This window comes from Labeo rohita, chromosome 21 (genome assembly GCF_022985175.1).
Source record: "Labeo rohita strain BAU-BD-2019 chromosome 21, IGBB_LRoh.1.0, whole genome shotgun sequence".
Lineage (NCBI taxonomy): Eukaryota > Metazoa > Chordata > Actinopteri > Cypriniformes > Cyprinidae > Labeo > Labeo rohita.
In genome coordinates, this window is record NC_066889.1 from 18281514 (window position 1) to 18308529 (window position 27016).

The 27016-nt window shown below is 33.6% G+C and overlaps 1 long non-coding RNA gene across 1 annotated transcript; it reads right to left on the reverse strand.

Annotated features, from left to right (window-relative positions):
- Positions 1-887: 887 nt before the first annotated feature.
- On the reverse strand, positions 888-25750 carry LOC127152266 (uncharacterized). The gene is made up of 3 exons (XR_007825060.1): positions 25727-25750; positions 21440-21470; positions 888-1008 (listed from the first exon to the last, which is right to left on the reverse strand). It is a non-coding gene; the product is annotated as an uncharacterized LOC127152266 (long non-coding RNA).
- Between the last annotated feature and the right edge of the window lie 1266 nt (positions 25751-27016).

Below are 27016 nucleotides of genomic sequence, written 5' to 3' on the forward strand. Positions count from 1 at the left end.
GAATCCATAATAAGCAGTTTGAAGTAAAAAAAAAAAAATTATTTTGTCGGCGCTAACAGCCTTGTGGGCAGCGCGCTAACATACAGCACTACGGGCGTCCCAAGTTCGAATCCCACTTGACGACCTTTCCCGATCCCGCCTCCCATCTCTCTCTCACTTTGTTTCCTGTAAATTCGGATCCTAACAAAGGCATAAATGGCAAAAAAATTCTAAAGATATATATTTTAAATTCTAAAAAAATTAAAAATATATATCTTAATAATGAATTACAAACACACAGCTTTTGACTTCACTGGAGTCATCTGGATTACTCATGGATTATCAGCTGTTTGAACTCTCATTCTGACGGCACCCATTCACTGCAGAGGACCCATTGGTAAGCAAGTGATGTAATGCTTAGTTTCTCCAAATCTATTCTGATTAAGAAACAAACTCATCTATATCCTGAAATGTACATTTTCAGCTTTTTTTTTTTTTTATTTCACATACAAAATACAAAAGGAGAATTTTTTTAACGCAGTAACGGCGACAAATCTGATTACAGAAAGGAAGTTGAGCACCTGGTTTCCTGAGTTATAACAACATCAGCTAAATACATTAACAGACTTCAAAAGATTTTTGATAACCATCATCTCTCAAAACTCAAATATGGTGGGTTAAGCCTCATCTCCATTGCTCCAAAAACACAAAAAGGCTAATATACTTCCAACCCCATTTCATGCAAAAACATAACTATTTTATGAAGTGTTCATTTTGTATGAATAATTACTATATGATTTGTACGAAAACATGCCATAAAAATATGAATGAAAGTCTACCCATAGACCAAACAGTCTGAGTAAGCAGATTGTATGAAAATGTACAAATGACAGAAGTTTAACTTGCCAGTGGTAATGATAATCTACTTCTACAGTACAATCCCATCATTGAACATCAGAAAAATTTATTTACTGTAGTCTGCCTCCCTCCAGGCTCCATATGAGGCGAGATCCTGGAGCACTGCAGAGCCTACAAAACAAAAACAACCAGACACAAAAACAGTTTTTCCCCTGGAGCAGTGACCATCATCAATAACTCAACTGCACCATTTAAACAGATGGATAACATGCTGTGCATCTGTTGTGTAAAGCATTTAATGCATTCATTAATTTATCACTGCTACACTATAAAAAAAAGTGATATTAATAATCCAGTGGCCTTATAAATGTCATAATAATAAATAGCTACATATATAGTAGATATACTATATAGTACATATAATTTAAATAATTGAATCTTTGAATATCACTACACTGATTGTTTGAGTTGGACATTCCACAATAAAGTCTACTATTAAAACCCATTACTTCAGTTTATTTCATTTTTTATATCCCTAGACCACAAAACCAGTCATAAGGGTCCATTTTTTGAAATTGAGATTTATATATCATATAAAAGCTGAATAAATAAGCATTCCATAGATGTATGATTTGATAGGACAGGACAATATTTGGCTGAGACCCAACTATTTGAAAATCTGAGGGTGCAAAAAAAGCAAAATATTGAGAAAATCGCCTTTAAAGTTCTTAGCAATGCATATGTGACCCTGGACCACAAAACCAGTCTTAAATAGCATTTTTTTAACATACATTTACTAAATTCATAGGGTATTTCTATAAATTCACAGCTTTAAAATTTAAGTGTAAAAATGTAACTCCAAAAAGTACATCATAGTTTAAGTTTAATTAAGTGTATACGCAATAGTCTATTTATATTTAAAAGGCTTTAACCATCTTCACCATAACATATTCTTAATGTATACTGTATGTATATTGCGCAAGCAATGTTTGCCGCAAGCTCAAGTCCAAATTCCTCATTAGCACAACTTTTCTGGCCAATAAAATCAATTCTAATTCTATAGTGCACATATTGTCCCAGAAACAGAAAATTTTGCTGAATTCTAGCTATTAATTTCTGTAGAGAATAATAACAGTAGTTCAGTTCTAACATGGTGTGAATCTGTGCAGCCATTGTGCTCTGAGATATGTTGCAACCACCTTGTGAAAATCTTATGCAAGAAGCTTTTGTTTGCAAGGATGTGACCCAGTGAACGTGAAATCTGTGAAATGCATGCAATGTGCCTGAACCTTGATAATTTTGGACACTGTGAAAGGAGGTTATTGTTCAACACACATGACCTATGAAACTCATTTTCAGTTCATTTCTTTTGCTTACACACTCACATCCATTTCATAATCATAGACAACTTAAAAACCAAAGTGTATGAAAGGAAAGAAAAGACTATGAGTCATACTGTGGTTTTTGGTGTGATATGTCATTTACATCTAATTTATGCAGTGATGCATCATGAAATGTTTTTACAGCACTAGCGCTGGATTTATTCTCTCTGACTTTTATGAGCCGACAGCTCAATCCACCTCCTCTCTCAGGTTCAGCTGTGGTATAAAGACAGGAATACCACTGTTCCTCCAGGAAAGGTCACTGTATTCATCGTGCCTTGTACACAAAGAGCTAGCATAGAAGCTTTATTAGCTTCCCGCCTCCTGCAATGACCTTCCAAGTGAGCTGGTCAACCAGACACAGGAAGCATGGCCTTTTTCTCTCCTCCCCCCAGACAGGAGGTGGACGAGGAACCAGATGTCCTGCAACAGGATGACCCTCCTTTAAATCGTTATCTCTAATTAGAGCGTTGCAGGTATCAGGCGCTCTGTGGCACACATCACAGGCCTGCAATTCATATGCTAATTACGTGGAAAACCCAACAGGAAATGCTCTAGTCTCCATCAGGAACTAGTTATATGGACTTCTTGGTGATTGCCCACTCTGTCTTCCCAGAAAACCAACTTGGACATCAATATCAGATCTAATTTCTCAAGGGATGTCTGAAACCACAAATATGGAATTCAAAAACCTTGAAATAAACCAATTACAAAAATGTTCAATGTTATGATGTAGAATGAATAATTTCTTATCCCACTGCGGTGATAAATGTCAGATGGTCTCCATCTAATCTGAGCTTTATTTGATTGATCTGATGGGCTGGACCGAGGGGTTCACCGCCACTGTCCATCACATTTATTTACCTATTCCAGTAAGTGTTAGTAAATGAACTCCCCCGGCCCACTAGGAGGAAACTCCCATTGCTTTAGCCCATCACAGCAGGCTAGCTGAGCAGGAAAAAGACACAGAGAGCAGAGCCCCCGGGGTTAGGTCAATTCCATTATCAATGATTGAATTGGCTTCCTGTGCCGCACTAGGACAAAAATACCAGCTAACGTGCTGCTCCAGGCTGGTTTGCTGGTTTCTATAAGTGAGGAATATGGCAAAATGACAGCGTGAGCGCTAGCTGCTTAACATAGCGATATAAGAATGAGAATACAATTATGTTTAAGTTTAAAAATTAAAGAAGAACGATAGAACGATAGATAGGCAGATAGATAGATGATAGATAGATAGATAGATCTTTAAAATGATAGAACGATAGAACGATTGATCGATAGATAGATAGATAGATAGATAGATAGATAGATAGATAGATATACAATGATAAAAAATAGATAGAACAACAGAATGATAGAACGATAGACAATGACAGAACAATAGAACAATAGATAGATAGATGATAGACAGATGATAGATAGATAGATATTTAAAATGATAAAACGATTGAAGGATAGATAGACAGATAGATAGAAAGATAGATAGATATAGAATGATAAAAAATAGATAGAACGTTAGACAGAATGATAGAAGGATAGATAGATAGATAGATAGATCTTTAAAATGATAAAACGATAGATAGATAGATAGATAGATAGATAGATAGATAGATAGATAGATATACAATGATAAAAAATAGATAGAACAACAGAATGATAGAACGATAGACAGAATGATAGAACAATAGAAAAATAGATAGATAGATGATAGATGATAGATATTTAAAATGATAAAACGATAGAAGGATAGATAGACAGACAGATAGATAGACAGATATAGAATGATAAAAAATAGAACAACAGAATGATAGAACATTAGACAGAATGATAGAATGATAGAAGGATAGATAAAATGATAAAATGATAAATAGATAGATAGATAGATAGATAGATAGATACAGAACAATAAAACAATAGATAAAACAACAGATAAAACAACAGAACGATAGAATGATAGATAGATAGATAGATAGATATACAATGATAAAACAGAACAACAGAATGATAGATCGAACGATAGACAATGATAGAACAATAGAACAATAGATAGATAGATGATAGATGATAGATAGATATTTAAAATGATAAAACGATAGAAGGATAGACAGACAGATAGATAGACAGACAGACAGATAGATAGATAGATAGATAGATATAGAATGATAAAAAATAGAACAACAGAGAACAACAGAATGATAGATAGAACGATAGACAGAATAGATAGATAGATCTTTAAAATGATAAAACGATAGATAGATAGATAGATAGATAGATAGATAGATATAGAACAATAAAACAATAGATAAAACAACAGATAGATAGATAGATAGATGATAGATAGATAGATGTTCTGTAGATCTATTTATCTATCTATCCGTCATTCTATCATTCTATCTATCGTTCTATCATTCTATCTATCTATCGTTTTATCATTTTAAAGATCTATCTATCTTTCTATCATTCTATCTGTCTGTCTATGTTCTGTAGATCTATATATCGTTCTATCTATCTTTCGTTTTATCGTTCTATCAAATTATTTGATCAATTTAACTTTAAATTAACGTCACTGACACACATTTTATCCAGCTCTGAAAAGGAAAGTGGGAAAGATGGGACTTGGATTGCATCCAAGTGACCGCAGTCAATTTTCCTCCCACAGACCTCACGTATGCATAGACGTCATATGTAGGTCATGCCACTCACAACTGCGACTCTACAGATCATAATGTATTTCTTTTCCAAGTACTTCTGTCAAACTTGTTGCACTTCCACTGTATTACCCTCCAGGATGAGTTCATATCGTCACTATAAGAAAATCAGTATCAAATCAATTGCAAAGCTAGACAACACATTTTTCACTGACAGAGGACTGAGCAGGAAGGGCGATTTAGTTTTATTTTCTCCAGTTCCTGTGTCACATTCTATTGCACACAGCCAAAGGCAAGTGATATAGTGGAGCAATAGGATTTAGCTAAACTGAAGGTCATGAAAACACCCTACCACAGGCCTAACATTCATTCACGTGAGAGCTTTAGTTTCTGCGTCAGGCCTTCGAAGAACAGAGGTCAGTACATTTACAAACACATGCAGACTTTAGACTAAATCTGACATTGGCTGATTTTAATGTTTAGTCCTTCTCTTCCTTGTTTTTGTACAATGAGTAAACAAGGTACTATTAGAGACATTTCATGCTTTTTCGCTTATTATTAGTCGTTTTATTGTAACGGCTAATGAGCACAACTTAAAAACAACATTAAGTAAATAATTCCACCCTTCTTTTTCTCTCGGGCTTTCTCTAAAGCGTGTGAACTCGAGCCCTGTGCCGTTTGTCTCCCCGGACAGCTAGTCCTGTCACGGACCACAACCGATTACTCAAAGAGTGCCACAACTGTCTCTTTAATAGTGTCATTTTTCATCCCAAGAGCTTCTGCTCTCCTGTCTCCTCAATCAGGGGAAGCCATTAATTGAAAACCCATTGAAAAATGTTATCCTAATGTCTCCTCCATGACTGATGCATTGTCTAAATCAATTTCTCTGTATTAAATTTGGAACATGAAGACTCAAGGTTTGGCTAGTTAGCATCGCCCAGTTAGCCTCTCCTGCTAACAAGTGTTACTGCAGTATTATTTATATAATATTATGGTATTTAGTATTTACAGTATCAGACTTCATTTTCATTTAAGTTTGTTTTAATAATTTCCCTATGTGTTCCCTGTCATTTTTTGAATTAGTTTTAGGCAACATTCTCTTTTTTTAAGTTTATATTTTTTTATCTAATATTTATAAATTATATATATATATATATATATATATATATATATATTCTATTTTTTTCGGTTTTAATTTTTATGTTTTTTAAGTTTTTTATTTTAATTTTAATTTGTTTTAGTAATTTTGTGTTTTTGTCATTTTATTTAGTTATTTGAAATATTTAGTTATATTGAAATATTTAATTTTAAAAATGTAAGTTTTAATATTAGTAATATTTATACTTCAACTTAATCTTATTTATTTCAGCTAGCTGCCAAAGAAACAGTTCTATTTTTTAAAGTTGTATTTTTTCATCAAATATTTACAAATAATATATATTTTTCTTTCATTTTTATGTTTTAAGTTTTCATTTTCCTTTTAGTTTGTTTTTGTAATTTTGTTATTCGTTTTCATCATTTTATTTACTTATTTAAAATATTTTTACTTATTTAAAAAAATTACGTTTTAGTATTAGTCATTTTTATTTTTTAGGTTTATATTTATTCCTCTAATATTTATAAATAATCTTTTTTTAGCTTTTATTTTTGTTTTAAGCTTTCATTAAAATGTTAAGGAATTAAAAAATGTTTAGTCATTTTGTTATGTGTTTGTGTGGTTTTGTCTAGTTATTTAAAATATTTCTTTGTAATTTAAAACATTTAAGTTTTAGTATTAGTCATTTTAAGTTTAAATTAAGTATTTTTTTCATCTAATATTTATAAATAATCATTTTTAGCTTTTTAGCTTAGTAAATTTTATGCTTTAACTTAAGCTTATTGATTTCACTTAGCTGCCAAGCCTTTTCTTTTAAGTTTATATTTTTTTATCTTATATTTATAAATATATATTTTTTTGCTTTTATCTTTATGTTTCAAGTTTTTATTAAAATTTAAATGTGTTTTAGTAATTTTGTTAGGTGTTTAAAATATTTCTATTTAATTTAAAATATTTAAGTTTTAGTATTCTTATTAGTATTTAGTATTATAACATAAGCTCATTTTATTTCAGTTGGCTGCCAAGGAAATATTTCTATTTTTTTTAAATATATGTTTTTATATGTTTTCAAATAACACTTATAAATAATTATTTATAAATATTATTTTTCACAAATCTTATTTTTCAATACAATTTTTTTAAATAGTTTCATCTTTTTAGTTAACAATAACAACACTGGTAATTACACCATCAAATTAAAAAAACTACCTTTCTCCATTGACGACCATTCAAAAGTAGCCATGTATGACTAATATACTGTAGAATACTCTTCTTAAGGTCCCATGAGCCAATCAGTGCTGCCATTTCCAGACTGATTAGCCACATGACATTTATGGATCAGGTGACTGGCATAAAAGTTCTCTGTTCTTATAAACACAATGGTTTAGATTGCATATTAGATTGCATGCAACCATGTCACATGCATGCAGCTGCCATTGAAATGAATGGGAATGCAAACAGACAATACAAGCTAAATCCAACTGCTTACTAAACATCCCAAAATAAGCATGACACTGACGACTTGTCTTACCACAAGGGGGCTCAGTGACATTGTAAACTCCACTTTAAAATACATTTAAGTATTTTGGCGAATATTTTATGCAAGCGAGTACAAAAATACCCATTCATACAAATGCTCATGGATTGTTTTCATCCTCTTGGCAGCATTAAAATCATGTGCTGGACGGCTACAGTATCCTCATATTGTTCCTTAATCCAGTCTAGCGCATGTGCTGATCGCTCTCACTGAAGCGACCCAATAGGATTTTCTTGACAATTCAATTACTCGACAGAGTCCTTCACCCAGACTGACGCCAATCGCGTGTCGGCTGTTAAAACAACTGAACAGAGCCCATGTTGTTAAGGTTAGTTGAAACAACTTGAACACAACCCAATCCAAAGGACCTCAAGCTACTTCTAACAAGATATGGACACTCCATCATCACATATTTGCCAGGTGCCAAAAAAAGATGAGCAATGTCTGGGGACAGCGGAAACTATGTCTGTCAAAACGCACAGCAACTTCCAGCACATTTCACTGACTCACATAGCTGGGAAATATGGATTTAGAACAGACTGTTATAGACTCAACAAAAGAGCTCTTGTTATTGTGGCCTTGCTTCTATCTTGGAGCATGACGAGCAGATATTTGAGTCTTAAAATGTTTTAAGTCTGGTTTAACAGCTGAGTAGTTACATATGAGTCTCGAACAATTGTGCAGACCAAAAAAAAAAACTAAAACCACAAGCTTCCTTTAAACTGTGTATTTACATATAACGCAGCTGTTTAATACTAAAATAATCCTAAAATGTAAGGCAGCATCTGGTTTCATTTCCTAAGCGTGGATCAAAATGTTTCTTATATTTACATATGCCAGTTTTGACTTGCTTACGTCTACCAAACATAATTTCCACAAAGCAACAATTTCTTGTTCATTATCTTTGTGCTGCTAGATTGAGACAGAACATTTGTCATTTTTACTTCTATGAAGTGTCCAATTACTCTTATTGTCATTTTACAAACTACACACGGCTCTAAAGCCATTTGTAATGATTTATCTCTGAATTGGCAGTGGCGCTGTGTTCTGCATATTTTCAGATTAGCATTTGTTCCAATAAGATTACAGTAAGAACATTATACTGAAATCTTTAATAATCCACTAGACAGACCAGGCCTCTCTGATTCCAAAACATGTGAAAAAGCAATAAATAAGTAGAGTGATTTTAGTTTAAAATTAACATGACTGTTCTGCAAGCCCAAGGGTCTATACGCTTTTCTTATAGTAGAAGGGACAACTAATTTAGGTCTTACATGAATCATTTGTAGTTTTGCGTCATCGAGGAAAGAAAATGACAGTGAAACAGTGATGCTTACTGTCAGTAATTAAGATAATATATACAGATTATTTATATCCTTAAAAACCCATAAAAATACTGATCCAAACTTACATAAATCCCCACAAATATATACTTTACATAAAAATTATGAAATATATACAATGTGTTTGTATATTATGTTATAGGGTTGGGTAAAAAAAGAAACTGTATTGATTCTTAAATCCCACGATTAGCCTAACGTTAGCCTGTTTTCAGTTAGGCCTAATGAACGAAATCGTGACAAGCTTTGTGGTTTACTTAACTTTTGATATAAAACAAAGTCTCAGCTTTCAAATTCTGTCCATTTTATTGCAGTATTCAAACAATAAATGCCGTTTTGGCACTGTTTAATGTGGAGTGACAGATCGATGTAGCACCACGGTTCAATAGAGGCGCGAAAGCGAACGTGAACTGATCATCTTCGCCGTTTTAATACCTGTTTTAGTACGAGAAGACTTCAAAATAACAGCTTGCAAACAGTATGTTACGTAACGTCACATGTAATGTCACATTTACCTCAGAAAAAAAAATCAGTGAGCATAAACTCGTTAATCAGTTAGAAAAATGAACTCTAGAGGGGAGCATTTTGCAAATTTGGCATGTACTGCACCTGATATGTATCCAAAATAGTGAATCGAATTGCCAATAGAAACGCAAGCTTAAGTGAATCAGATTTGAATCCATTTAAAATTCGTGTCAAATTCCAGAATTATTTTGTTATAATATTTTTATTTTAATAACTACATATTTTAGAATTGAACATACATACATACAGTTGAGGTCAAAAGTTTGCAAAATGTTAATTTTAGCAAAATAAGAGGGATCACACAAAATGCGTGTTATTTTTTTAAATACTGGCTTGAATAGGATATTTCACATAAGACGTTGAATTTATAAAAATTACTCTGTTCATAAGTTTACATACGCTTGATTCTTAGTGTGTTGTTATCTAAATGTTTTTTGTTTTTTTTTAGTAATAATTGTTCTTGAGTCCCTTGTTTGTCCTGAACAGTTAAAATGCTCACTGTTCGTATTTTTATCGAAAAAAATCCTTCAGGTCCCACAAATTCTTTGGTTTTTAGCATTTTTTGTGGATTTTGAACCCTTTCCAACAATGACTGTATGATTTTGAGATCCTTCTTTTCACACTGAGGGACTCATATGCAACTATTACAGAAGGTTCAGATGCTCAATGATGCTTCAGAAGGAAACGATGCATTAAGAGCTGGGGGTGAAAACTTTTGAACAGAATGAAGATGTGTACATTTTTCTCATTTTGCTCATATATATATATTATTGTTTTTCATTTTGTACTGCCCTTCAGAAGCTACAGAAGATACTTACATGTTTCCCAAAAGACAAAATAAGTTAAATTTACCCTGATCTTCAAATTCCAAAAAGTTAGGACACCCTATTGAATTTCATGGTTTTCTGTATCAGGACAAAAAATTATCTGGTCCTTGGCAGGTCTTAAATTTCGGAAAATAAATACTCAGATGAACATCATCACATGACATATCACACAGTGTCATTATTTAATTAAGAAAATACAGCGAAGAGGGAAAGGCCATGTGTGACAAAGTTAGGACACCCTATGAGTCAGTTACCTGTAGATCCACTTTTAGCAGCAATAACTTGAAGCGTTTATTTTCTGTGTAACTTTATCAGTCTCTCATATCGTTCTAGAGGAATTTGGACCACTCTTCTTTTCAGTGTTGCTCCAGTTCATTGAGGTTTGTGGGCATTTGCTTATGCACAACTCTCAGCACAGTATTTGAGTCAGGATGAGTTCTGGACTTTGACTGGGCTATTGCAACACCTTGATTTTTTTCTTTTCATTCATTCTGTTGTAGATTTGCTGGTGTGCTTGGGATCATTGTCCTGTTGCATGACCCAATTTTGGCACAACTTTAGATGTTGGACAGATGCCCTCGCATTTGACTCTAGAATACTTTGATATCCAGGGGAGTTCATGGCCAAGTCAATGACTGTGAGGTGCCCAGGTCCTGTGGCTACAAAACAAGCCCAAAATTATCAGCCCTTCTCCAGCATGCTTGTCTTTTGGTATGAGGTGTTTGTGCTGATATGCTCTTTAGGTTTTCACCAAACTTGGCGCAGTGCATTATGGCCAAACATCTCCACTTTGGTCTCGTCTGTTCAAAGGACATTATTCTAGAAGATTTGTGTTTTGTTCAGATGCAACTTTGCAGACTTAAACTGTGCTGCAATGTTTTTTTTAGATAGAAGAGGCTTTCTTCTGCCAAGCCTTCCAAAAATGCCATTTTTGTCCTATAATTTTCTTGTCATGAACTTTATCATTTAACATGTTAACTGAAGCCTGTAGAGTCTGAGGTGTAGTTCTTGGGTTGTCTGCCATTTCTCTGAGCTTTACATGGTCTGATCTTGGGGTGAATATTCTGGGACGTCCACTCCTGGAAGGAGAGGTGTCTGTTTTAAATGTCTTCAAATTGTTTGGAAATGGCCATATTACTCTTCTCAGATTGATGGCAGCAACAGTTGCTTCTCTAAGATGATTGCTGATGTCTTACCTCCTTGGCATTGTGTTAATACACACCTCAAGGCTCCAGACCAGCAAACTGCCAAAGCTTATGCTTTTATAGAGGCGCTTAGACTTGCTGATGATCAGTTAATCAAGGGTATTTGATTAGCAGTGCTTGACTGTTATTTACCCTCTTAATTCCAATGTTAACAGTAAGGGTGTCCTAACTTTGTCACACATGGCTTTTCCATTTTGGCTTTATTTCTGTTGAGGTTTTATTTTCGACCAGCCAAGGACCAGGTTTTTTTTCCTGATGTCATGATAGCATGGAATTCAATAGGTTGTCCTAACTTTTTCACATGACTGTATATAAATTACTGTAAATATTCTTCAAGGCATCTTGAATGGATGGTGAAATTTAAAGTCTTTTCAGGTGCTACCAAATACCAAGGTCACCTAAAGCTTTCTTGCCTTGATACACATTGGTCTCGGGTGTCGTACGTGTTTTAAAGTTTTCGGCATACCAATTAGTCAGTTTGTTTTGTAAAAGCTCACACTTGCATACTGATATTGTTTATTTGTTATTTCATGCATTCTTTTGTCCTCTGAGACACAGAACTTTGACCATGAACAAAGCTTTTTTTTCATGCCTACAAAACCTCACGTCATCCAGACTTTGAAAATGAATCAATACAGTAATTGATGTAATTGACTACTTGTTTATTGTCAGTCAAGGTGTTATTTTCTCTTTCCTGCCCTGCCCCACTGATCAGCTTACACCAACATGACCAGATGTGTTTGCTTTGGCTTTTTATCGTCTGTTAGGGTAAATCAAAGACAAGGTCGTTATTTACCCCCCCAGCCCCTGCCCCCCTCCTCTTGTGATGCATCTCATCGACATCCAGCTCCATCACCCTCCCTCTTCATAGTAGAGTCATTACCTCCAGCAGTACTGAGTCATACTGCCTGATGCAGAAGCTCTCATCAAAACAAACTACAAGCCTAAAAGCTCTTCTGTCTGGGACTAAGGGCACAGTTAGTTCAAGCTGCATCATTTGTGCACGCAATAAACAAGTGAGAACAAAACAGAAGGCTTAATAAACATCCGAAAATAGCAACATGCTTATATTCCAAGGTCATTTTACCTTTGGCCTCTGATTCCCAGACAGATGTTTGCTGCCTCTTTGTGCTCAGTTCTCTCATACTGGCATCTATTCAGGGTGAAATTGCTGTGGGTTGTTACTAAGTGATTTACAATAAAGAAACACCTTTAAATAAATAAAAAAGTAACTATACACAAAACCCTCAACGGCCCTTAATCAGTCTGAGAGTTTCAAATGGACACATCTGGTTGGTGAGGCATGCAAGTGAGGTGAAATTCAGGAGAAATTCTCAGGAACTTGCTGAAGGCTAAAATACTATTATTGTTGCATGCTCTGATTCCCATGGAACAGAGTACAAAAAAACACCTTAAACAGGATGAAAACAACACCTCAGCAAGAACACATCACCTATGTGACAGATTCTCAAGAGGAAGCTCACCAGTCAAGAAACAACATCTGCTTTTCCCTGACCTCTCTCACTCCGTGTTACACTTTCTCTTGCTATTATTTGCCCTCTGTTCCTCTTTCTGCACTCCCCAAGAGACTGAGATCATCCAGGACAAGGTTACACCGTGTGACTGGACAAAAATAGAAAGACTGGCCTGTAAAGCATCTCAACTGCATGCCAATCTAGTAACATTTAGCCAATAAATCGCAACATCCTGCTCTGTTTTTCCTGCCTATTATTGTTTCTTTCCACAAGCCATCACAGTAAAGAAATCTTCATTGCTACACAGTACATCTGGTCCATGTAAATCTCAGTTCAGCCACTTAAAGTCACGTTACTGGAGAGAAAGAGGGAAGAATAGAAATAAAAAGGTGAAAACACAAACACACACACACACACATATATATATGTGTGTGTGTACTTGTTTTTGCTACATTGTGGGGACCAAATGTCCCCACAACGATAGTAAAACCTGACATTTTTGACATTGTGGGGACCAGCCTACGGTCCCCATGGGTACAAAAGCTTATAAATCATACAGAATCAGATTTTTTGAGAAAGTAAAAATGCAGAAAGTTTTCTGTAAGGGTTAGGTTTAGGGGTAGGGTTAGGGTAAGGGGATAGAAAATACAGTGTGGACAGTATACAAACCATTGCGCCTATGGAGAGTCCCCACAAAGATAATAAACCAGACATGTGTGTGTGTGTGTGTGTGTGTGTGTATATATATATATATATATATATATATATCCATAAATAAAGCTAAATGAAAGGCAAACAGTTATTATTATCATTATTATTAGCATAAATCATATTCAGTGCAGATTATTTTTAAACAAAAACATTAAATCAATTAATTAAATTAAATCAATCTTAATTTACAATAAATTATCTAAAAAAACATTATCAGACTGTAATTTTATTTTTTAAAAAATAATAAAATAGAATTAAATAATAAAATAAAATAAAATAAAATAATATTTTTCTTATCCCACTGGCAGACAGTTTTTTTATGTAAGCATAAATCAAAGGTTAATGAGGTTTATGGTTTAAAACAAGTAAAGAATCTAATAAAAGTATAAAGTAGAAATTTATACTTAGCAATTTTTGTACCCAACTGGCAGTTGTCTTAAATAAAATAATAAATAAAATAAAATAGAATACAATAAAATAAATTAAAATGAAATAAAATAATATTTTTAATAATTAAAATAGCATAATATTTTTCATACATAAAATAAATACATTTAAAATAAATAATATTTTTCTTATCCCACTGGCAGGATGCGATTAATCAGGAACTCGATTAATCGTGATTAACTGCATCCAAAATAAAAGTTTGTGTTTACATAATATATGTGTGTAGATTTCTATACACATATACATATACACAGTACACACAAATATATCATGTAAACACAAACTTTTATTTTGGATGCGATTAATCATGATTAACCGATTTGACAGCACTAGTATAAAGTAATAAAATATATAGGCTTAATTCATGATAAACTGCTCATTCAAAAAACTTATTCTTAATATTCTTAATACTTAATTTTAAGCACAAATCTAATAAAATGTAGAGAGGGGTATACTTTGCAAGCAAGCACTCAAGTGATTTTTTGTACACAATTGGCAGCCGTTTTAAGCATAAAATAAAATAAAATAAAATAAAATAAAATAAAATAAAATAAAATAAATATTTTTCTGATATGACTGGCAGACAGTTGTTATATTTAAACATAAATCAAACAATCATCAATGAGATTTATGGTTTAAAACAAGTAAAGAATCTAATAAAAGTATAAATTAGCACTATCAAATCGATTAATCGCGATTAATTGCATCCAAAATAAAAGTTTGTGTTTACACGATATATGTGTGTATATTTATATACACATTTAAATATACACAGTACACACGTATATATCATGCAAACACAAACTTTTATTTTGTATGCAATTAATCACGATTAATCAAGTTGACGGCATTAGTATTAACCTTATTTTTCCTGTAAAAGCGGACGCAGCCATTTGTAAATTTAATGTCTGGATTCCTCATCTGCTTCCAGCTGTTTTTAGCTGTACAGAACAGCTTGTTTTGCTACTTGATAATGCAAATTGGTGTGTCTTACCATATTATTTTAATGTATTATCTAAATTATGAACACACTTGTTTGTAGTGCAAACAGTTTTACAGTTTATTCTTCTCGTTATTTCCCTATGGCAGCTTATGAACCAGAAGTCTAACACATTAGCAGAAACCAGCTTATATCTGCATTGAAAAATAAGGTGGATAAAGTAATAAAATAAATAAACTTCATTCAAAATAAACTGTTAATTAAAAAAACTATTTTTAATATTCTTAATATGCAATTTCATATGGGAAAAAAACTTGATTTAAATATGTAAAACAGGAAGGACTGCTAAAATGATATTTGCAGTGAATAAGAGAGATGAAGTGAGGTGAGGATCTGAATAGGTGCCAGAGCTCTGATCTCTTATGTCTGCTTCCTCTTCTCACACAGAGAGGGAAGGCTTCCTGTGTCTGGCATTTGTCACCACTCCTGAGCCAAGGGGAGCTTGAACAGGAAATGAAGGGACACCTTTTTCTGCCACCCAATATTGTCTGTCATAACCGCTTCATTCTAATACTCGCCTCAAAACGCCTACGTATCAAAAGCGTGCGTGTTTGTTTATCCTTTCCTGATCGTTTTCTATTACCCCGTCCAGCTGTGACCCAGCTGCTCTGTCCTAGTTCATGAAACCCGTGAAAAGTAAACTAGAAACAAGCTCGAAAGCAGCAGGACTCATCATGTATTGCCGCTGAGCTGCCGTGCCCATTCATATTAAAGTACATTCATGCCGTAATGTCTCCATGACCTGCATATTCAAGCAATGTTTTGGTGAAAGCAGCTGATTTGCAGGAAAAATCTCCTTAAAGTCTTATGTAAGTCACAATCCCACTGCTGCTCAATAATGCAGTGGCTCTGGCTACAGAACACATGTACTGGGGTGGCAGAGAGATTTTAAGAATGAATGATTGGCTCACAGTAAACTTGCCAACTACTAATGCAGAATAGAGGATTTCTTGTAAAGAAAGCATATTTTTCATATTCCAACCTGTGCTGAAATTACTTTTTTTTTTCAGAATAAAGGCTGTTAATAAATGTATGGGGTTCCTTTTAACTTTCTATTCCTAAATGAATACTGGAAAATGCATCACGGTTTCAATAAAAAAATATTAAGCAGCACCCAATCAGCCAATCAGAATGATTTCTGAAGGATCATGTGACACTGAAGACTGGAGTAATGATGCTGAAAAATCACAGGAAAAAAAAAACATTTTAAATTATACTAAATTGTAATAATAATTCCGATATTGTAAAGCATTCGGAATCTTGTACAATGTGTATTTTATGTACTGTCTATCATACTGTAACGTGCAGGTCAAAAAATAGTAAGGTTGGCCGTTACATGTTGACAAAAGTTACACATTCTGATGAATGCTTAAAATAGAAAATGTGAGCTCTACCCTTGCAAACCACTTATCAAAGCTGCTTGAAGTGATGCTCTGTTGCTAAGTAGCAGGTAAAGCTCGCCCTCTTATGCACCCAAGCAAAATGAGATAGGAGATGCTTTGCACAAAGAAAGCTATCAGGGCTACTAGAGGAACTGCTCTGCTATTACTCGGTAGCAGGGAAAAATGAGGTCAAGATATGCAAAATTTCTCAGACCAATTCTCTGTAACAGGAAGTCTACTTTGACAGCACATGGTCATTTAAGTTTGACGTAAAATGGCCGAAGAACTGAAGTGTTACTATAGGAATCTATCCAGCGCTTTTTACAAGTAGGTCAGTGAAAGGAGATTATAAACAATATATGAGATTTGTCATTTTTTTCTCCCCCAAATTTCCTTTTATTGTTTTTCAAATTCCATTTTTTCTGTTTTAATTTTTCTGGATTCAGTTTTTTTCTGTTTTAATTTTTCTAGACTCTCTTTTATTGGTTAAATTAAAAAAAATATTAATCAAAAAGCACATCAAAAAAACATAAACAAAAGTTGAACAAAAATTTAAATAAAAATAGAAAAAAAATAAGTTAAATACGTTTTTTTTTTCTCTCAAATTCAGTTTTATTTTTATAGTTTTCCATTATTTTCTGGATTCTGTTTTAATGGTTTCAATACATTTTAATAATCAAATGCATCTCTATTTTTTTATTATTATTATTTTATTAGTAGTATTTATTTTCAGAAATACTGTATTGTGTTTTAACATTTTTCTGGGTAAATAAATTCTGGTAAATTTCTCTGATAAATATCTGGCACTTTTTACAAATTGTGTACAAAACTACATAAACTTTAAAAAATTTCCACAGTCTGTTTTAAAGGTTAAATTAAACAATATTAATCAAAAAGAATATCAAATTAATTGAAATCATGAAATGTGCACAATCTAACAGCGGTTTATCAAAAGTTTAACAAAGATTTAATTTTTAAGGCCCTGTGAAATTAGTATGAATTAGTAATAGTTTTAATAGCCTTTAATAATCAAATGCATCTATAATTAATGATTTTTATTTAAAAATATATGTATTATTGTTTTTTTTATTGTTTAGAAATACTGTGGTAAATAAAATCTGGTAAATAATTTATCTGGTAAATATTGGCATTTTTTAAAAACAGGGTACAAAATTATATAAAATTACATAAACTATTAAAAAATATTTTCTTTTTTTATTTTTCACCAATTTGATTATCTGGATTCAGTTTTTTTTTATTTTTTCAATTTTAATTTTTCTATACTCTGTTTTAAAGGTTAAATTAAACAATAATAATCAAGAAGCATGTCTAATTAATTGAAATCATGAAATGTACACAATTTAACAGTAATTTATCAAACGTTTAACAAAAATTACATTTTTAAGGCCCTATCAAAAAATACATTTTTTTCCGCAAATTCAGTTTTATTTTTATCAAATTCTGTTTTCCGTTCATATTCTGGATTCCATTTTAATGGTTTCAATAGATCTTAATCAAATGCATCTCTAATTAATTTTTTAATTAAAATATTTATTATCATTTTATTTATTTGTTTATTTTTCGGAAACACTGTGCTGTGTACTTACATTTTTCTGGTAAATAAATTCTGGTAAATAATTTCTCTGGTAAATATTCCTTAATAAAATATGTTTTAATAATAATTTTATTAGTAGTAGTAGTAGTACTATCATTACATTAAGTAACATATTTCTGTCACAATTTCTTAAAGTTAAACTGAACGCCTTTATGATGATAGTTTTTCCCAAAAATAAATGCTAAAATGCTAATAAAGTGACTGTCAGAGGAGTTCTAGAGATTATGTTTATGTGTTTATGTACTCATGTATTGAGGTGGCAGAGACAGAAAACACCAAGTGTCACACGTGCTTCAGTATGTGTGTAGTAAACAAAACCGTGTGTCTGCCCCATTCATTCACACAAAAACATGCAGGATTCATATTTAAGTAGTCTTTAAATAGCTTAATATTCACATTTACTAGTCCATATCATGTTCTGATTGAAGTGTATTGACCTACTTTTGACTTCTTCCTTTCCGTGACATTCTGCGTTACACAGTAAAATTCATTTTTATGACTGAAACTCGTGTTTTTCACATCGCCGAAATCATAGGGCCCTTAATTTTTTTTATAAAGACCCTGCAGACATTGCAACCTTGTTATCAAAGTTTCTGATATGCCAACATACAGGTAAAACCCTGAGTTGTGATTTGTATTTCCTAACAATATACATTAAAAAATCTATGTTAATAGTGTTAAATCGAATCTGGCCCTAATAATCCCTCCAGCCATGTTTATGAATGGGGTGACATAGTCATTTAGTTTGTGCTGAGCTGGCATGTTTTAATCGGTTTACACAACAGATTAAAGCTAATGAGGACTTGTGTAACCAGACAGAGGCAAACTTTCAACACGTCCACAAAACAGGTTCTGTTGGGATGGATTTTTCCAGAGGGCATAAATCCAATAAGAAAGATTACTCCCACAGAAATAATTACAATAATGACTCCGAACAGGAGATATTTGATTTTAACACCGGAAGCTGCATAATCTAAGACTGTTTGCTAATCTGGTACATCATCCCTACCATCCGATCATGTGACTTGTGTGTCTGGCGGGGGAGGGAGGGAGGGGAGTGGAGATGATGTCATCTACAAAGATATGATCACAGGAGATGTGAGACCTACTTCCGTCCTCCGCATCAACAAAATCCTCATCACTCAGCGCTGACATGTGACACGAACAGCACGCAAAAGCCATGAATAATGATGACACCGATGTCTGAAAAGCAACAAACGACCGTCTGCCCTGAATACTTCATTGCACTCTTGCATTCCCAAATCATATCACAACTTGCATGTGACACTCGCATGGGGACCACAAGAAAAGAAGCTGACCGGCGCTTTCACAGTCATATATTTTAGGAGCACGTAGCATGTGGGGCTAAAGAGGATTATGCTGAATTACAATATTCGATAAAGCACTATGGCTATAATATACTTGTTCCCAGGGACTCAATTTGCACCTAAGCTGTCATGTATTCTGAACTCTCTTTTTTAAATCTCTTTTTATATTTGGCTGCCTGATAGGCAGAGGGGATCCCCACTCTGTCTCAAAGAGACGGTTCATTTGAAAATGAAAAATCTGTCATTTACACACCCTTGTGTAGCTGTGGAACACAAAAAGAGATATTTAGGAATGTCATAGCTGTTCTTTTCTATATACGTGAATGGAGACTGTTGTGCATTGAGCAAATTGAATTTGTTCCACGCAAAAATAAAATAAAATAAAAGTCTACAAGTTTGAAGCGACATGACGGTGAGTAAATAATGCAACCTAGGCTTGGAAAACTGTGCCTCTACCTACATTTGTTGCAAAACCCCATCTGAAATGAACACTAGTGGCAGTAAAACACCAACAACATTTATGCCTTTTCACACAAATTATGATTAATCCTTGCGCAATACTATGTTATGACCTCAAAACACTTTTACCCTAGTGTATGATTTCTAAACTAATACAATTTGTCACATAACAAGCTCTATACTGTACGTATGACTTTTCTGCCGCAGTAAACTTGCTCAGTAGCTCACCCGGTACAACATTGCAAGTCCAATGACCATAAGTCACACATAGCACAAAGACTTGTAGAAGCAAATTATAATGGAAAAGGTTGCTTCAGCAAATTCGTTTTTTATCTGGTTTTCTTTTGTAAACATTTTTAAATGTGATAGAACATTAATCTTCCAGACATTACAGTTCCCAGCTGCCAACCGCCATAAAACTGAACATGTTTTTTTTATCATCACTCACTGAATATTTAATTTTGAAAGTGTAACAAAACATGCAAAAAGCAATGCAATACCATTCAATGTTGCCACAGGCACATTTTTGTCTAATCTGCCTAGGTTGAAATAATGGTAGAATTTTCAGTTTTGGGTGATTTTGTTCTTTTAATACAGCCTGACTGTGAGTTAGGACAGAAAAGACCGACTTAAGCGGGTACAGTCAGGTCAACGCTTCACCCGTGTCCTAAACCCTCATCCTGCCCGGTGACACACTACTGCTTTGCTTATGCTTATGCAAAACAGTGTGTTTTGAATGTGGATGGGGCGGATGTTGCTTCCGGAGATGCAGACGTGTGTGTGTGTGTGTGTGTGTGTGTGTGGGTGTGCGTGTCATATGACAGAGGATTAATGAGAGGGCGGTGAGCCATGCTTCTGTTGGTCAGAGCTGAGTTAGTCTGAGGAAGCCACAATGTGGAGGCCTGTCCGCTGGTTTTAACATGCTATAGAAATCAAACAAATGCCTGTGGTTATATTAAACAATGCAACAAAGAAAGAAGCAGCTACTGTTTCGGCTTTGTCTTGTGCAATATTTAAAGTTGACATGAGTCAGTTTTGGTACTTTTTCTGCTTAATATGTGAGACAGCTATAAATAATACTCACATTTTGACCAGCCTGACACAGAAGCACTGGCTCAACCAATGGCATCTGTTTGAGGCGGGGCTATTGGTTTGACCGGCCAATGGCACTCAATCTGGTGATGCTATCAGGGCACGCTATCATCAAAATGTGACAAAAAAGGCTTTTTGAAAGTTAGCCTTATAAAGATGAGTCTGTCTTCTGTGCTTTCATAATGAACAAACTGTTTTTCAGGCCTTCTAAAAGTCAAGATGACACTTGTTTAACTTGCATATATCATATAGGCAACAAGATGAGCTGTTTCCTTTGAACTCAGTGACTAATTGGGTCAACATCAGTATTATTACCCGAGTCCATAACTCAAAATGCTTGTGGCTTTGCATTTCCGCCTAGTCATGAAACTTATTAAACAAGTTTGCCCAGCTGCCTTTGCTCTTCACTTTTTATTTTTGAACAGCCACCGATTAACATGTCCTGAACCCGGAGACATAACGATACATCAAAATCTGATTTTTTACTACATCTTCAAAGAGATAGATCACAAAAAAAAAATAATTCCACTCACCTTTTTGATGTTTTGAGCCACTTTCTTTCTCCTGTGAAACATAAAAGAAGATATTTTAAAACAAAACAAATGATTTAAACCCCATTGACTTTCATTGTATGGCCAAAAAGAGAGAAAGAGAGGCATTTTTCAGAATAACAACTTCTGTGTTTCACAGAAAACAGAAACTCATAAAGGTCTGGAATGACATAAGGGAGAGGAGAGTAAATGATGAGAAATTTTAGTTTTGGAAGAACTATCCCTTTCTGTCATTACATATTTTACTCTGTTTTTACACTTGACTCATATGTCGTAACTTTCTGTTTTCTCCCAAAAGGATGAATCATATTCTGGGATAGCGACGTGGTGGTGATGACACATTTGCTTAATAATGCAGAAGAACGTTCAGGCTTGGACGTTCATGTTGTTGACACTGAAGTATTGCACAAAAGATGCTTGAAGAGCTAATCATCGTGAAATGAACAAGAATGAACATGAACAATTAAGGAGTGAACTTAGTGGGCTTGCTGAGTTTGAATATCTTCCAACAAATTACCCAGTTTTCCCACTTAAACAGACAGATAGATAGATAGATAGATAGATAGAATGACAGAAAGATAGATAGATAGATAGATAGATAGATAGAATGACAGAATGACAGAACGATAGATAGATAGATAGATAGATAGATAGATAGATAGATAGAATGACAGAACGATAGATAGATAGATAGATAGATAGATAGATAGATAGATAGATAGATAGATAGATAGATTACAAACAGTGATGACTAAAAAATAAACAAATAAATAAATGGATGAAACAATGATGACAATTTACAAATAAATAAATAACAGTCATTCCTGATATACAATTGTGATCAAATGACAAAATTATCAGTATGGCCAGGGTAAACACATAAATAAATAAATAAACAAATAAATAAACAAATAAGATGACACTTTATAACTAAATAATGATGGCACTTTATATACAAATATATACATAAATAAATAAAACAATAATGACAATGAATGAATGAATGAATAAATAAATAAATAAATAAATAAATAAATAAATAAATAAATAAATGTCATTCCTGATGGATGACTGAGATCAAATAACCAAATTATTACTAAGGGCAGGGGAAAAGGATACATACATACATACATAAATAAATATTAGTGGTGTCAAACGATTAATTGTAATTGTAATCCAAAATAAAAGTTTTTTTTTTTTTTTTTACATAATATATGTGTGTATAGTATGTATAGTTATTATGTATATATCAATACACACCCATTCAGTATATATTTTGAAAATATTTGGGTGTATTTACATGAATATATTTATCTTCATATAACTGATATTATATAGAAATATATAAATATATTTAATATATAAACAGCATATTTTTATTAAATATGTACATGCATGTGTGTGTGTGTGTGTGTGTGTGTATATATATATATGTATAAAAACTCTTTTATTGCGATTAATCATTTGACAGAAATAAAAAATAAATAAATAAATATCAGTCATTGCTGACAACTGAAACCAGAGGAAAAACACTGCTAACTGCAAAATTATAAAAATAAAATGCATATAATCATGCATAGTTGGATAGCAAAATAATAGGCTTGTTCATTTTTAAATTGGAATAAAATCCACTTCCCATATCAATTGTTATTGACTTCAAACTTTGGTATTTTGGCATAAATTTATGCCACATGTGCTAAACCAGTTCAGTTAGGAATACGCCACATGAACAGTTTGCATCCTTGAAAACCATGAACTGAACTATTAACTTTTCATCACTTTTTAACTTTCAAAACGGATGTTTCACACAAAAAAGAAAATTCCTCAAAATCATTTACTCACTCTCAAGCTGTTCTAAACCTGCATCACTTCCTTTCTCCTGTGAAACACAAAGGAAGGCATTTAAAAACAAACAATTCAGACCCCACTGACATTTTTTTCAAAACGAATTCTTTTGTGCTTCACAGAAACAGAAAGTCATACAGGTTTGTAACTAAAAAGGGTGGGTAAATTACATTTTTAGGTGAGCACTGCATATTTTACTGCGTTTTGCTACAAAAAAAAAAAAAAAACCCAGAATATGGCACAAGTGACAGTCTCTGAGCTGACATGGCTTACATACACACAGGAAATAGCTAAATGGGTTGAATACGCAAGGGTATGTATGTTTAATAAACGATTTGCAAGAATCAAGCACATGACTCTTGGGTGGGACCAGTATAATGAGGTTGACCATGTTGAATCTTGTGACTCATGTTCAGTACTCCAAGACTAAACCGCTTCCTGTTTGTCAAACGAGTACGGATAGACCTACAAATGTGAAAAAGCATCGCTATAATACCAAGAATATAACATCCTATTCTCCTTACTGTATAAACATGCATGAAATCAGCCCAACTCGCTATCAATCCATGAACATAAACACACATCACAGAGGTGGTGGCGAGTTTGACGTCAAGCGTTCGGCTCAAAGTGGCTGCTCCTCCCCTGCGCAGAGTCACCACATCATCCTTTTTGCAGTTTCTACATGTGCCATCGCTCCGTTGCTATGACAGCTATGATTTACCCAGAGCCCCCGTGAGAGCGCAGAGCACTGCACACGTGCACCAAGCTGCCATGGCAACAGGCCACATGGCTACTCCAGGAATCGTCACCAACTCCTTTCTTTCTACTCTGAGACATTCATAACTCATATAAGCCTATACATTGTCTAGAGCAGAGGTTTGCAAACCTTTTGACATCACGGATCACCTTACTGAAATCCATTTATAAAGACCTACTTATACTATAAAAATAAAGAAATTGTAAATACGTACAAAATATAATTCAGAAAACAGTTGACGGTAGCCATTGACTTCCATAGTATGGAAAAAAACACTATGGAAGTCAATGACTACCAGCAACTACTTAGTTACCAACATTCTTCAAAATAATATTTTTTATATTCAACAGAAGAAAAAAAATCAGGTATGTTTGAAACAACTTGAGGGTGAGAAAATAATGACAAAATGAGCTTTTTTTTGTCTTTTCTTAATTATATAATAAAAATGATTAAATTGTACATTTTTTTTAAAATAATACATATTTTTAATTCTTATTAATAAACAAAATATCTATATTCATTTACATTTTTTTCTGAACTTCCTGGGACCCCTATTTAAAAATCATGCTCTGGATGTGTTCAACCTATCTGTTTTGAAAACTATATATTATTCTCTGTGAAGAGGAGAAAATGACATTTAAAATATAGAGGACTGATGCAACAGGCACCATTAATAAACAGACTAGACTAAGATCACTTGCCATCAACAATTCTTTAACACTCCTCGATTGCTTCAGACGGTGTAAATGAATTGTTTTCAATCTCAAATGAATTGCAAAGCCATGAGTGTTCACAGCTTTTACAGGCGCAGAGGGGGGAAGGGAGGATGTGTCATATGATAACATTAACACATCTATTGGATAGAAAACCTTCCTATCTGCGCTCAACTAAAGCAATGATGGCAAAGCACTATGCAAATACAGGAGTCTCATGAACGAGCTTGTGTTAAATCATGCAAATATTTTACATTCGACATCCGGAGGAACTGAAAAGCACGTTTTAAAATGCAAAACCATTCCTTCATAGAGATGGAAGCTATTTAAAGTATATGTGTAAGTTGTTTTAATTAGATTAGTTTTAGATTTACCTGTAATTAGGAAAAGACAGAAATACTGTATTTACACATACGTCAGTATAATGTGATAGTGCCATAGGACATAATTTTCTCCCTGTTGAAAAAAAACAAACAAAAAAACAATAGAAACCATCACAGAATTGGTTTTACTGGTTATAATGGGAATTGTACTGGTTTTAATGGAAACTGTAAAGGTGCCTGTTGGTCTCTACTGGTAATTGGTCACCTTCTGTTGGTGGCTTGTTAAAACCACTGAATCCTAATGAAATATGTACCAAAACACACTACAGGAAACTATTTTTAATGGTTTTACTGGTTAAAAGTTGATTGTTTGCAATGTAGTGAAAACCAGTACAATTTCTGTGATGGGTCTACAAGGTTTTTTTTTCACCAGGTCTCTCAGCCAAAATCACATTAAATGTTGTGTTTTTGTTTGTTTAACAAATGTGTATTCCATTTTACAGATAGCATCTGAAATATGTAAACCCCAGCAGGAGAAGCTCAGCACTTTTTCTGGACAACCTTTTCTGTTAACCATGTTAACTAATTAACTAGGGGTTTTCTTAATCCCATGAGTCAATAAAGAACTCACCCTCATGCTTTCATCAATTCAGACGGGTTGCCAAAACCCCCTGTAGGGAAATAATAATTAATCAGAACAATAATTAACTCTTTACACATAGAAAGGCCAAAAGAGAGCCAAAAAAACAGTTGTCAGAACATTGTTGTGAACAATATTAATGGGAAGATGAATACACTTTACATTAACACATTATTCCATTATAAAACAATTATATATCAAGGTACTTAAAGTCTTGCAAATTCTGTTACTGTAAAGCATACTTACCATTAGGTGGTACAACTGAAAACACACAATGTGTGTAAAATCCATCAAACATAATTTATAGAGTGTATATGTGACCCTGGACCACGAAACCAGTCTTAAGTCGCTGGGGTATATTTGTAGCAATAGCCAAAAATATGTTGTATGGCTCAAAATTATTGATTTTTCTTTTATGCCAAAAATCATTAAGAAATTAGGTAAAGATCAATGTTCCATGAAGATATTTTGTAAAATACCTATTGTAAATATATCAAAACTTAATTTTTGATTAGTAATATGCATTGCTAAGTGCTTCATTTGGACAACATTAAAGGCGATTTTCTCAATATTTAGATTTTTTTGCACCCTCAGAGTCCGGATATTGACATAGTTGTATCTCGGCCAAATATTGTTCTATTCTAACAAATCATACATCAGTGGAAAGCTTATTTATTCAGCTTTCAGATGATGTCTAAATCTCAATTTCAAAAAATGGACCCTTATGACTGGTTTTGTGGTCCTGGGTCACATATAGAGTCTATATTGGTGACACTGAATGTAAACAATGCCACTGAACCGAACAAAACTTGCATATTTTGCTGATTATTTCTGCTTAAAATGATCATGTATTGTCATGTCTGGGCTGTGCTATTTGGTCGAACCGGGAAAAACATTTGGAGTAACATTCTGGAGACTGCCGAAAGTTATAACAAATCAAGGATAAGAGTGCAAAAAACTGTCTGAGGAACAAAAGGCGTTTGTGGTTGGCCAAACTGAACCAGGATCTTTACCACCTATTAACTTTAGTTTGTCAAACTATATGATTTAGCAGCTTTCACACGTTTTTCCCGTGGTTTAGCCAGCATAAATTAGCAGAACAACGAATTTAATAGTACATTGACCGTGCAAACCATGCCGTTGTTTACATCCGAGTATCACCAGTAGAGCCGCGCATCCGGGTAACTGACCAAATCGTCACTTAGTGCAACCCCTCTGTCTTACTCACACTAAGCAGCAAGCTTAATTAATTAAACAACAAAAAATAAAACCTAAAACACC